Source organism: Coregonus lavaretus, assembly GCF_964263955.1.
Source record: "Coregonus lavaretus genome assembly, chromosome: 24".
Classification (NCBI taxonomy): Eukaryota; Metazoa; Chordata; class Actinopteri; order Salmoniformes; family Salmonidae; genus Coregonus; species Coregonus lavaretus.
The window spans coordinates 34,717,722-34,731,227 of record NC_140011.1 but is presented as its reverse complement, the minus strand read 5'-3'; positions in this window follow the sequence as shown (position 1 = coordinate 34,731,227).

Genomic DNA, 13,506 nt, shown 5'->3' with positions numbered 1-13,506 from the left:
GGATAGATGTGACCAGGGTCGCTGAGGCACGGGAAGTGGCAGGAGCTTCCCTGCTGGAGCGTTCCGGGGGGACTTGGTTTGAGCACATAAGGAACAGGAGTTGACATAGCGAGTGACGTCCTGCGGTAAGGTGGGCCACCAGTATTTCCCAGGGATGGATTGGGTAGTGCGAGAAATACCTGGATGTCCAGTGACGACAGCTGTGTGCGCCCAGGTCAACAGACGATCCCTTATCCCTGTGGGAACGTAAATGCGCTCCGTAGGACAATTAGTGGGTGCGGGCTCCCTCTCCAGAGCCTGGCGGATGTCCGCATCTATGTTCCAGACCACAGGAGCTACGACTCGGGAGGATGGAATTATGGGCGCATTCTGGAAAGGACCCTCCCCCGAATCGTATAGACGGGACAGAGCATCGGCCTTGGTGTTCTTAGAACCTGGGCGATAGGTCAGTTAAGTCAAACCTTGTGAAGAAAAGGGCCCACCTTGCTTGGCGCGGATTCAGCCTCCTCGCTGTCCGTATGTACTCCAGGTTCCGATGGTCGGTGAGAATGACAAAGGGTTCCTTGGTGCCCTCCAGCCAGTGTCTCCACTCCTTTAAGGCCAACTTCACATCCAGCAGCATACAATCACCGACGTCGTAATTCCTCTCTGCAGGGGACAGTTTCTTAGAGTAAAACGCACATGGGTACAACTTCTGTGGGTTACCCTGTCATTGAGACAGAACTGCCCCCACGCCTACCTTTGAAGCGTCCACCTCCACCACAAAGGATGTCGTGGGATCTGGGTGTGGCGGAGGTGAAACGTCCTTTGAGTAGACAGAAGGCCTCATCGGCTGCTGGGTTCCACACCAACCTACAGGGCCCTCCTTTAAGGAGAGAGGTGAGAGGTGCGGCGACAGAGCTGAAGTTCCTGATGAAGCGGCGGTAGAAGTTGGCAAACCCCAAAAACCATTGTAACCCCTTTAAGGTGGTTGGAACTGGCCATGACCTGACTGCATCTACCTTCTTGTCGACCATCTTCACACCCTGCGGGCTGATTTGGTAGCCTAAGAAGGAGACTGTCCTCTGGTGAAATTGGCACTTCTCAACCTTGACGAACAGGTGGTTGGCGAGAAGGCGTTCCAGGACTGCTCGAACGTGAATGATGTGATCCTCCAAGGTAGCCAAGTAGATCAGGATGTCATCGATATACACGACCACCTGGTGGCTGAGCATGTCCCTGAACACCTCGTTAACGAATGCCTGGATCACTGACGGAGTATTGGCTAAACCATATGGCATTACCAAGTACTCGTAGTGACCAGACATTGTGCTAAATGCCGTCTTCCACTCAACCCCCTCCCGGATGCGGATGAGATAGTATGCACTCCGCAGGTCCAGTTTGGTAAAGAACCGGGACCCGCGGAGTTGCTCGATGGCTGACGGCACCAATGGGAGAGGGTACCGATACTTTGAGGTGATTTCGTTGAGTCCTCTGTAGTCAATGCAGGGACGTAACCCTCCATCCTTCTTGGCCACGAAGAAGAAACCAGCCGACGCAGGGGAAGTGGACGTGCGGATGAAAACTTGTTGGAGCGCCACTTGGATGTAATTCTCCATGGCCTGGGTCTCAGCCACCAACAGAGGATAGATGCGTCTGCGCGGAGGCGCAGAACCTGAAAGCAGGTCGATGGTACAGTCCCAGGGGCGATGAGGAGGAAGATAGATGGTGCGGGTCTTGGAGAATACCTCCCGCAGGTCCTGGTATACCTCCGGGATGTTGGGCTGATGGGCAACCACAGGACTCTCAACTGACGTGGAACCAGAGGTGACAGGGAAGCATTTGAGTGACTAGTCTGTAATTCTCATTCTCGACCATGAGATGGTAGGGTTGTGGCGTTGAAGCCAAGGGAGGCCGAGGGTGATCTTGTGGACTGGTGCACTGGTAATGAAGAAGGGAATGTTCTCCTGATGAATGGACTCCACGGTGAGGGTGAGTGGTTGAGTGATGTGGGTGACAGTAACAGATCCTAAAGGCCGACTATCCAGGGCTTGAACCGGAAAAGGAGAGGAGAGCGGGTATGAGTTGATGTTAAGAGAAGAGGCAAGGGTCTGGTCAATAAAGTTCCCCGCGGCACCGGAATCCACTAACACTGTAGACACAGTACATTAGGGACAGTCAAAAAGAGCCTAGTAGACAGTGATGAAGATGGAATACTCACTCCTGCCCTAGGAGGTGGAAGATCATGTGACCGTCCCTCTGCTCTTGTGGATCCCGGATTCGGACATGCCGGACACCTCTGGAGCTTGTGCCCTCCCTCTCCACAGTACAGACAGAGCCCCAGCTGTATCTGTCTGTGGCGCTCTGCTGCGGGGAGACGAGTGACCCCTACCTCCATGGGTTCAGACTCTGATTCTGAGTGTTCACTGAGGGAGGGAGAGAAGCAATGAGAGTACCGGCGCTCCCGAAGTAGGTTATCCAGACGGATGGCCATCGCAATGAGTGCGTCCAAAGAGAGGTTGTCGTCTCCACAGGCCAGTTCTGTCTGAACCTCTTCACACAAACCTCTTCTAAATAGTGTACGAAGCGCCGGCTCATTCCATCCACTGGATGTTGCTACTGGCCTAAAGGTGAGCGGGTACTCAGCAGCCGTCTGGTTAGCCTGCCGTAATTGCAGTAGCCGCTCACCTCCCTCTCTGCCCTCCGGGGAATGATCAAAAATACATTTAAACAGAGCCATGAACCCCTCATAAGAATCAAGCTCCTCCTCTCCTCTCTCCCAGACGGCCGTAGCCCACTCCAACACCCACCCAGTCAGCAGAGAAATCACCGTTGCAACCTTGGACCTCTCGGTGGTGGGAGCTCCCCTTTGATGCGAAAAATAGAGAGAGCACTGAAGTAGGAAGCCACGGCATTTTGATGGTGTATCGTCATATTTATCAGGGAGGGATAAATGGGCATCGCTGACCTGAGCAGGTTGCTGAATGGACTGATGTGCTGGCTTGTTGGGTAGACTGGTTGAGGAGTATCCTCCGCTAGATGAAGACAACAGCTCCTGGGTGTGTTCGAGACGTTGCACACTGCGAAGAACCTCCTCCATAACCGATCCCAGTTGTGCCAGCTGGTCATGGTGTTGACGTAGAAGATAATCCTGTTCATCGACCGTCTGAGAGATATTCGAATTTCCTGCTGCTTCCATGGTTGGAGTCAGTATTCTGTAACAATGATGCTGTGAGTTGAGAAGCAGGTGCAGGTGAAACGTTTAATAAAACAACAAACATGAAACAAGACAGCGTAACAGTGGCGATATAGCATAAACACAGGAACAATACCGACTGAGGACTAAACGTAAGTGAGGGACATATAAAGGGGAGGTAATGAGGAAGGTAATGGAGTCCAGGTGTGAATCATAATGATCTGCAGGTGTGCGTAATGATGGATGCCAGGTGTGCGTAATGATGAATCCCAGGACTGGTGGTTAGTATTCCGGCGACGTCACACGCCGGAGGGGAGGAGCAGGAGTAGACGTGACATAGAGAGTGGAGAGGAGACAGGGGGAGAGGGGAAAGAGGGGAGGAGGGAAGGAGGAGGAGTGGAGAGAGGGGAGATGAGAAGAGGGAAGAAGTGGAAAAGAGGAAAGAGGTGAATCCAGGAGATTAAAGGGGTGGAAGAGGCAGGAAGGATGGACATGGAGGAGAGGATAGAGACAAATGGAAAGGAAAGGCATTTGTAAGGCATACTAGGAAAATAGGGGGTGTGAGAGGAGAGGGGGAGGTTAGAGGATGTGGAAGTAGGAGAGGAGAGAGACAAAGGGAGTGTGACAAGAGAAGAGAAGAAGAAGATAGAGAGAGAGACAGGATAGGAGAGGGGGAAAGAACTGTGTTTCCTCTCAAACAGGGATGAGACTGTAAGACCTGACGATCTGGTTCATATAAACTCATATCACATTGACCATGAGGGTGTACCATTCAACCCCCTTCACACACTGACCATGAGGGTGTACCATTCAACCCCCTTCTCACACTGACCATGAGGGTGTACCATTCAACCCCCTTCTCACACTGACCATGAGGGTGTACCATTCAACCCCCTTCTCACACTGACCATGAGGGTGTACCATTCAACCCCCTTCTCACACTGACCATGAGGGTGTACCATTCAACCCCCTTCTCACACTGACCATGAGGGTGTACCATTCAACCCCCTTCTCACACTGACCAGCATGCTTCACATCTTAGAACCTTGCACAATAACATGGTTATAGAAAACACTTATGTCTGTACCTGTTAGTGGGTTGTGGTTTGCACAATTTCTAACCTCGTAGCCAGGCTCAATTGATGGCTGGTGTATGACATTTCATAATTTCAGATATATTAAATTGTAAACTGTGATATTAAAAAGTGATAGTTTTACAGTGAGCTGAAGTTTTTATCACAATCAATTTGCGTTTGTTTGCAAATCTAAAGCATGTATAAAATACATTTCTGTGTGCAATCACACAAACCTCAATGTGCTATCACAGCTGCTTTGTAGAATCTGTACCTTCATAGTAAGTATACTTTACATACCTACAGTAATTATGACCTATTACTGTAAACATATGTTTTGTTATCAATGTAAAGTGGGACTGAAAAAAGATTACAGAATTAATTTTGACTTCCCTCTTTCTACATTTAGATATTTTTTTTTTTTATTTTAGTCATTTAGCAGACGCTCTTATCCAGAGTGATTTACAGTTAGTGCATTCATTTTAAGAGAGCTATTTCTCACTTCCACCTACTGTACCCACTGTATGAAAGCTAGTCCTGCAGAGGAGAGCCATCCACAAGGTTAGGGGTCAGGGGTCAGTGTAGGAAGTGACCTACCGTAACTCAGAGCTAGTCCTTCACTTCTAGCTGACCTTTGTTCTTCAGGATTAGGGTTAAAGGTTAATCATGGTCTCATGGCTGTCAAATTACTCATCTGCACTACCACCAGGCACCATTAATACTTTATCACATACCATTAAAGAGACTTGCTTCTCCAGGCACTAATTTTGCTTCCCTTCTATAAATTGACCGCCATCTGCCGCAGAATGTTTGGCAAAAGTGGGCCTTCCTTCCTCTGCCAGCTCTGGAACAAGGTTGTCAGATATCCATGGATACCGACTGTGCTCTATCATAGTGGATTAATCAATCAGTGTTCATGGCACATCTAAAGAAACTCCTGTTAGCCAGCATAATTACAGTGGGGAAAAAAAGTATTTAGTCAGCCACCAATTGTGCAAGTTCTCCCACTGAAAAAGATGAGAGAGGCCTGTAATTTTCATCATAGGTACACGTCAACTATGACAGACAAAATGATTTTAAAAAATTCAGAAAATCACATTGTAGGATTTTTAAGGAATTTATTTGCAAATGATGGTGGAAAATAAGTATTTGGTCAATAACAAAAGTTTCTCAATACTTTGTTAGATACCCTTTGTTGGCAATGACACAGGTCAAACGTTTTCTGTAAGTCTTCACAAGGTTTTCACACACTGTTGCTGGTATTTTGGCCCATTCCTCCATGCAGATCTCCTCTAGAGCAGTGATGTTTTGGGGCTGTCGCTGAGCAACACGGACTTTCAACTCCCTCCAAAGATTTTCTATGGGGTTGAGATCTGGAGACTGGCTAGGCCACTCCAGGACCTTGAAATGCTTCTTACGAAGCCACTCCTTCGTTGCCCGGGCGGTGTGTTTTTGATCATTGTCATGCTGAAAGACCCAGCCACGTTTCATCTTCAATGCCCTTGCTGATGGAAGGAGGTTTTCACTCAAAATCTCACGATACATGGCCCCATTCATTCTTTCCTTTACACGGATCAGTCGTCCTGGTCCCTTTGCAGAAAAACTGCCCCAAAGTATGATGTTTCCACCCCCATGCTTCACAGTAGGTATGGTGTTCTTTGGATGCAACTCAGCATTCTTTGTCCTCCAAACACGACGAGTTGAGATTTACCAAAAAGTTATATTTTGGTTTCATCTGACCATATGACATTCTCCCAATCCTCTTCTGGATCATCCAAATGCACTCTAGCAAACTTCAGACGGGCCTGGACATGTACTGGCTTAAGCAGGGGGGACACGTCTGGCACTGCAGGATTTGAGTCCCTGGCGGCGTAGTGTTTTACTGATGGTAGGCTTTGTTACTTTGGTCCCAGCTCTCTGCAGGTCATTCACTAGGTCCCCCCGTGTGGTTCTGGGATTTTTGCTCACCGTTCTTGTGATCATTTTGACCCCACGGGGTGAGATCTTGCGTGGAGCCCCAGATCGAGGAAGATTATCAGTGGTCTTGTATGTCTTCCATTTCCTAATAATTGCTCCCACAGTTGATTTCTTAAAACCAAGCTGCTTACCTATTGCAGATTCAGTCTTCCCAGCCTGGTGCAGGTCTACAATTTTGTTTCTGGTGTCCTTTGACAGCTCTTTGGTCTTGGCCATAGTGGAGTTTGGAGTGTGACTGTTTGAGGTTGTGGACAGGTGTCTTTTATACTGATAACAAGTTCAAACAGGTGCCATTAATACAGGTAACGAGTGGAGGACAGAGGAGCCTCTTAAAGAAGAAGTTACAGGTCTGTGAGAGCCAGAAATCTTGCTTGTTTGTAGGTGACCAAATACTTATTTTACACCATAATTTGCAAATAAATTAATCAATGTGATTTTCTGGATTTTTTTTCCTCAATTTGTCTGTCATAGTTGACGTGTACCTATGATGAAAATTACAGGCCTCTCTCATCTTTTTAAGTGGGAGAACTTGCACAATCGGTGGCTGACTAAATACTTTTTTTCCCCACTGTATATTCAAACAGGGACAGATGTTTCAGCCTGCATTTTATTCTGTAAATAACATCTGTAGTAGTATGGAGGAATAAATAGAACGAGTGACTGTGAGAAAAGAGGACAGAGGAAACATAATGAGTAAAGCAGCAAAAAGAGGAGCGAGTAGGATGAAAGAGACGAGTATGGAAGAAGGCATGGACCTCCTCTCTCGCCATTGCACTAAACACAGAGCCAGAATACAGCTTGATGGGCAGGGAACACACAGCCATTTTGGATTCAAGTTGAATCAAAGCTTTTTCCTTGAAGTCAGGTACAAAACATGAACAAGCTAAGCTATCAAAAGACAAAACTATCGGGTGACAATATACCTACTGTACGGCACTTCCTCTCAAGCTACTCATGTACTGAACGGCATCATCATCATCTAGCTGTGGAAGACCATCTCCAGTGAACTGCCTGCACCCTGAATTTGTTTTTGTTTGTTTTTTAAAAGCGACTGAGATTCTGTATGAAAAGCGCTATATAAAGTACAGTTGAAGTCGGAAGTTTACATACACTTAGGTTGGAGTCATTAAAACTCGTTTTTCAACCACTCCACACATTTCTTGTTAACAAACTATAGTTTTGGCAAGTCAGTTAGGACATCTACTTCGTGCACTTAGAATTCACTGTATCACAATTCCAGTGGGTCAGAAGTTTACATACACTGAGTTGACTGTGCCTTTAAACAGCTTGGAAAATTCCAGAAAATTATGTAATGGCTTTAGAAGCTTCTGATAGGCTAATTGACATCATTTGAGTCAATTGGAGGTGTACCTGTGGATGTATTTCAAGGCCTACCTTCAAACTCAGTGCCTCTTTACTTGACATCATGGGAAAATCAAAAGAAATCAGCCAAGACCTCAGAAAAAACATTGTAGACATCCACAAGTCTGGTTCATCCTTGGGAGCAATTTCTAAACGCCTGAAGGTACCACGTTCATCTGTACAAACAATAGTATTACATTTTTTACATTTTAGTCATTTAGCAGACGCTCTTATCCAGAGCGACTTACAGTTAGTGAGTGCAAAAATTTTCATACTGGCCCCCCATGGGAAACGAACCCACAACCCTGGCGTTGCAAGCGCCATGCTCTACCAACTGAGCTACAGGGGAAATAGTATGCAAGTATAAACACCATGGGACCACACAGCCATCATACCGCTCAGGAAGGAGACGCGTTCTGTGTCCTAGAGATGAACGTACTTTGGTGCGAAAAGTGCAAATCAATCCCAGAACAACAGCAAAGGACCTTGCTGGAGGAAACAGGTATCCACAGTAAAACCACAGTAAAACGAGTCCTATATCGACATAACCTGAAAGGCCGCTCAGCAAGGAAGAAGCCACTGCTCCAAAACCGCTATAAAAAAGCCAAACTGCACATGGGGACAAAGATCGTACTTTTTGGAGAAATGTCCTCTAGTCTGATTAAACAAAACTAGAACTATTTGGCCATAATGACCATTGTTATGTTTGGAGGAAAAAAGGGTGGCTACTTTGAAGAATCTAAGATCTAAAATATATTTTGATTTGTTTAACACTTTTTTGGTTACTACATGATTCCATATGTGTTATTTCATAGTTTTGATGTCTTCACTATTATTCTACAATGTAGAAAATAGTCAAAATAAAGAAAAACCCTTGAATGAGTAGGAGTGTCCAAACTTTTGACTGGTACTGTATTTATATCTCTGCTCTTTAGTTGAGCTACTTAAGCTTGTCTCTGCTCTGCAGTTGAAATACATCTCAGCATGCATTAATACACCTTAAAGCTACCCAAGGAGCCCAGGGAAGGCTGAAAGCCATATAGGCATAGCTACAGAACGCCATTCATTGGAAATCTCTTCTTAATGATCCAGAATCGAATGTGTGATACAGTAAAATGCATGCTTTGCCAATCGTAAACACAGAGACACACAGATACAGATAAATGAAGTGTAAAGGCTTAAATGACACACTGCTTCTTCATGCTCATCGTCCCTATCATGGCTATCTCTGTCAACTGGCCATAAGGAGCTCTGTTGTCAAGGGAACTGGCTTACATCAAAGTGATTGATAAGCAAATTAATCCGATTTTCTGTGGCTAAGTAAGCAATGATTTATGTCATATGAAAATGATTTATGTCATATGAAAAACTGAGCCAACCAAGCGTTCTTTCCCCTTCTATAAATAAAACTGCGTCCGGGGTAGTGGTAAGAGTTCCTACATACAGAGAGCAAATACTGGACCACATTTCCCATAAAAAACTACAAGAGCATGTCCAAGTTCATCCAGTGTGTGCATGAGATACCTCTCATTTGTCCCACAGTCTTTGTATTAGCATGGTTCACACACACTCCCACAGCCAGCATGCAGGAGCAGCTGCTATGTTGTTTGTGTGTTTGTGAGTGTTTGTGAGAGTGATTGTGTGTGTGTGTTTGTGTTTGTGTGTATGTGAGTGTGTGAATGTTTGTGTTTGTGTGTGTGTGAATGTGTAAGTGTGCGTAGAAAACCCACCAGGATTCCAGACGTGAGGAGAGGAGGGGAGAGGAGAGTAGAGGGGGGAGAGGAGAGTGGAGGAGGGGAGAGGAGAGTGGGGGGGGGAGAGGAGAGTAGAGGGGGGGAGAGTAGAGTAGAGGGGGGAGAGGAGAGTGGAGGAGGAGAGAGGAGAGTAGAGGGGGGAGAGGAGAGTGGAGGAGGAGAGAGGAGAGTAGAGGGGGGGAGAGGAGAGTAGAGGGGGGAGAGGAGAGTAGAGGGGGGAGAGGAGAGTGGAGGAGGGGAGAGGAGAGTAGAGGGGGGAGAGGAGAGTGGAGGAGGGGAGAGGAGAGTAGAGGGGGGAGAGGAGAGTGGAGGAGGAGAGAGGAGAGTAGAGGGGGGAGAGGAGAGTAGAGGGGGGAGAGGAGAGTAGAGGGGGGAGAGGAGAGTGGAGGAGGGGAGAGGAGAGTAGAGGGGGGAGAGGAGAGTGGAGGAGGAGAGAGGAGAGTAGAGGGGGGAGAGGAGAATGGAGGAGGGGAGAGGAGAGTAGAGGAGGGGAGAGGAGAGTGGAGGAGGGGAGAGGAGAGTAGAGGGGGGAGAGGAGAGTGGAGGAGGGGAGAGGAGAGTAGAGGGGGGAGAGGAGAGTGGAGGAGGGGAGAGGAGAGTAGAGGAGGGGAGAGGAGAGTGGAGGAGGGGAGAGGAGAGTAGAGGGGGGAGAGGAGAGTGGAGGAGGGGAGAGGAGAGTAGAGGGGGGAGAGGAGAGTGGAGGAGGAGAGAGGAGAGTAGAGGGGGGGAGAGGAGAGTATAGGGGGGAGAGGAGAGTAGAGGGGGGAGAGGAGAGTGGAGGAGGGGAGAGGAGAGTAGAGGGGGGAGAGGAGAGTGGAGGAGGGGAGAGGAGAGTAGAGGAGGGGAGAGGAGAGTGGAGGAGGGGAGAGGAGAGTAGAGGGGGGAGAGGAGAGTGGAGGAGGGGAGAGGAGAGTAGAGGAGGGGAGAGGAGGGGAAAGGAGGGGAGGGGAGAGGAGAGTGGGGAGAGGAGAGTGGAGGAGGGGAGAGAAGAGTGGCGGAGGGGAGAGGAGAGTGGAGGAGGGGAGAGGAGAGTAGAGGAAGGGAGAGGAGGGGAAAGGAGGGGAGGGGATAAGAGAGTGGGGAGAGGAGAGTGGAGGAGGGGAGAGGAGAGTAGAGGAGGGGAGAGGAGAGTAGAGGGGGGAGAGGAGGGGAAAGCAGGGGAGGGGAGAGGAGAGTAGAGGAGGGGAGAGGAGGGGAAAGGAGGGGAGGGGAGAGGAGAGTGGAGAGAGGAGAGTGGAGGAGGGGAGAGGAGAGGAGAGTAGAGGAGGGGAGAGGAGAGTGGAGGAGGGGAGAGGAGAGTAGAGGAGGGGAGAGTGGAGGAGGGGAGAGGAGAGGAGAGTAGAGGAGGGGAGAGGAGAGGAGAGTAGAGGAGGGGAGAGGAGAGTGGAGGAGGGGAGAGGAGAGTAGAGGTGGGAGAGGAGAGGGGAGAGTGGAGGAGGGGAGAGGAGAGTGGAGGAGGGGAGAGTAGGGGAGGGGAGAGGAGAGGAGAGGAGAGGAGAGGAGAGGAGAGGAGAGGAGAGGAGAGGAGAGGAGAGGAGAGGAGAGGAGAGGAGAGGAGAGGAGAGGAGAGGAGAGGAGAGGAGAGTGGAGGAGGGGAGAGGAGAGGAGAGTGGAGGAGAGGAGAGGAGAGGAGAGGAGAGGAGAGGAGAGGAGAGGAGAGGAGAGGAGAGGAGAGGAGAGGAGAGGAGAGGAGAGGAGAGGAGAGGAGAGTGGAGGAGGGGAGAGGAGAGGAGAGGAGAGGAGAGGAGAGGAGAGGAGAGGAGAGGAGAGGAGAGGAGAGGAGAGGAGAGGAGAGGAGAGGAGAGGAGAGGAGAGGAGAGGAGAGGAGAGGAGAGGAGAGGAGAGGGCCTGGACTGGGAGCAGTCTGAGTAGTTGAGGAACAGACACCAGCCCAGGAGAGACAGGGTTCGGATGGCATTACATAAACTTTCTCTCTCTGAGAGCCAATTTCACGACAGGGGCTGGCTGTATGGAGCAGTCGGCCCCAGCCTGTCACTGGCCTCATGTGTTTGTGATATAACACACACTTTTTGTGTGTATGTGTGTGTGTGAGGCTGTGGGAGCTCCCAGCATGGGTGTGAGCTAGCTCCATGGCAGTGGTTGAGGTGAGAGTGAGTGTGTCGAAATGAGGAGGTTGAGGCATTCAGGGAGCCCAGGCCTGGTCCCATCTATGGACATCATGGACCTTCCAACATGACGCAAAGCCAGAATTAGCCCCACAACCACAGGTCTATTTGCTAACTCACTCAGCATCCTGCCAGGCAGGTTAACCAGCTCCCTGCTAGCTATCACACTCACACACAGCCTCACACAGAGAGGGATATGGGGGAGAGAAAGAGAGTGGGAGAAACAGAAATATAGAGTAAGACAGGGACAATGCTACTAACACACTAACGCTCTCAGGCAGTGCAGTTCACTCTCAAGTCAAATATATAAGTAGCCAAAAGACCACAAAGAGCTAACAGGAGAGAAATAATGATCAAATATCCTATATTTGCAAAGACATGCTGCCCTGTTACATTTTTACCGTTTACCCCAGACACAAAGAAAGGACGAGACAAAGCAGATAACACGAGGAGGTGATTACCCCCTCTCTCTCTCTCTCTCTCTCTCTCTCTCTCTCTCTCTCTCTCTCTCTCTCTCTCTCTCTCTCTCTCTCTCTCTCTCTCTCTCTCTCTCTCAGTGGACGCAACGGCGGATCAGCTTACCTTTGTAGTCACAATGCAGAGGCAGTCCATGGTAGTGAGAACAAACAGGTGGGGTGTATCTCAACCCCCCCACCCCCCCACAACAGAGGGCTGAGACTCCACACCCCTCGCCCCAGTCTGCCCTACTCCTGCTCTCTCTCTCTCTCTCTCGTCCTGCCTTTCCCCCCTTTTCTTCTCTTCCGTGTATCTCTTTCTTTACTTACTGAACCAGCGAGGAAAAGAGAGGATGGAGGGAGGGGGAAACGTAAAGAGGGAAGGGGAGGGACACAGGGAAAGAGAGAGAAAGAGCAAGAGAGAGAAAGAAAGCGAGAGAGGGTGGGCTCAGAATCTGTATGAGAGAGAGGGAGAGAGAGAGGGAGAGAGAGAGGGAGAGGGAGAGAGGGAGAGAGAGAGAGGGAGAAGCAGGGATGAATATGAAAGGAGGTGGACAGAGGGGGAAGGAAGTAGAAAGGAGAGGTGGTATGGGAAAAAGGGGAGATTCGCTCTGTGAGAGAAAGCGAGAGAGAGAAAGAGAAAGAGAGAGAGGATTAGACAGTGAAACAGCAGAGGATGGAGAGAAAGAGGCAAGGGAGGGGACAGTGAAGGAGAGAGAGAGAGAGTAAGTGTATATGGTGTGTATGTGAAAACAGAAGGAATTAGACCGAAATATAATGTGTAGAGGGGGAGAGAGAGTGCGAATTACATATGCATCACAGAAAATGGAAACACATACGTCAATCAGAGTGACATAACATGACAGAAGGTGAAAAGGCGTGAAGGGTTTTCTGCTTGTTGTGGTGCTCTGCAGCTGTTGCCTTAGCAATGGTGCAGTTGTTGCCGTGGCAATAGGAAGGGTTGTTGTTGTCATGTGGCCGTTACCGTGGTGCTGGGGTCTATGTGAACGGTTGTATGTGCGTCTGCAATGAGTGTGTGTGTGTTTGTGTTTGTGTGTGCGTGAGAGAGAGAGAGAGAGAGAGAGAGAGAGAGAGAGAGAGAGAGAGAGAGAGAGAGAGAGAGAGAGAGAGAGAGAGAAGAGAGAGAGAGAGAGAGAGACGAGGAACAGGAAAGTAAAGGGGGTATAAGGATTTAAAATAAGAAATGAAGCATACATGGAGGGTATTTTGGGTATAAAGCCAAGTCATTCTCATATTTCTCTGTGTGACTATATGTTTCTACAGTTAGCTGGGGGTGTACCTTCTATGACTGAGTAATGTCAATGCAGTGAATTTGGTCTGGAACCTTTGTTAAAATGCATTGCAGTAAAATTTATAGAATCATGTGCGCATTTTAGGGGTGCACTTTGCCTTTAAGAGCATGGACTTCACCACTAAAGCCTGGTTTACGGGGGAATGTGTGCTTCCGTGTCTTTGCATCATCAGCTCAGTAATTGTACAAAAGGCAGCATGACCTCCCTCCCCTCTGCCAGCTCCCCACAATGCAGGAGCAATGGTGCAGCAATAATGCAATTCTAAATTATGA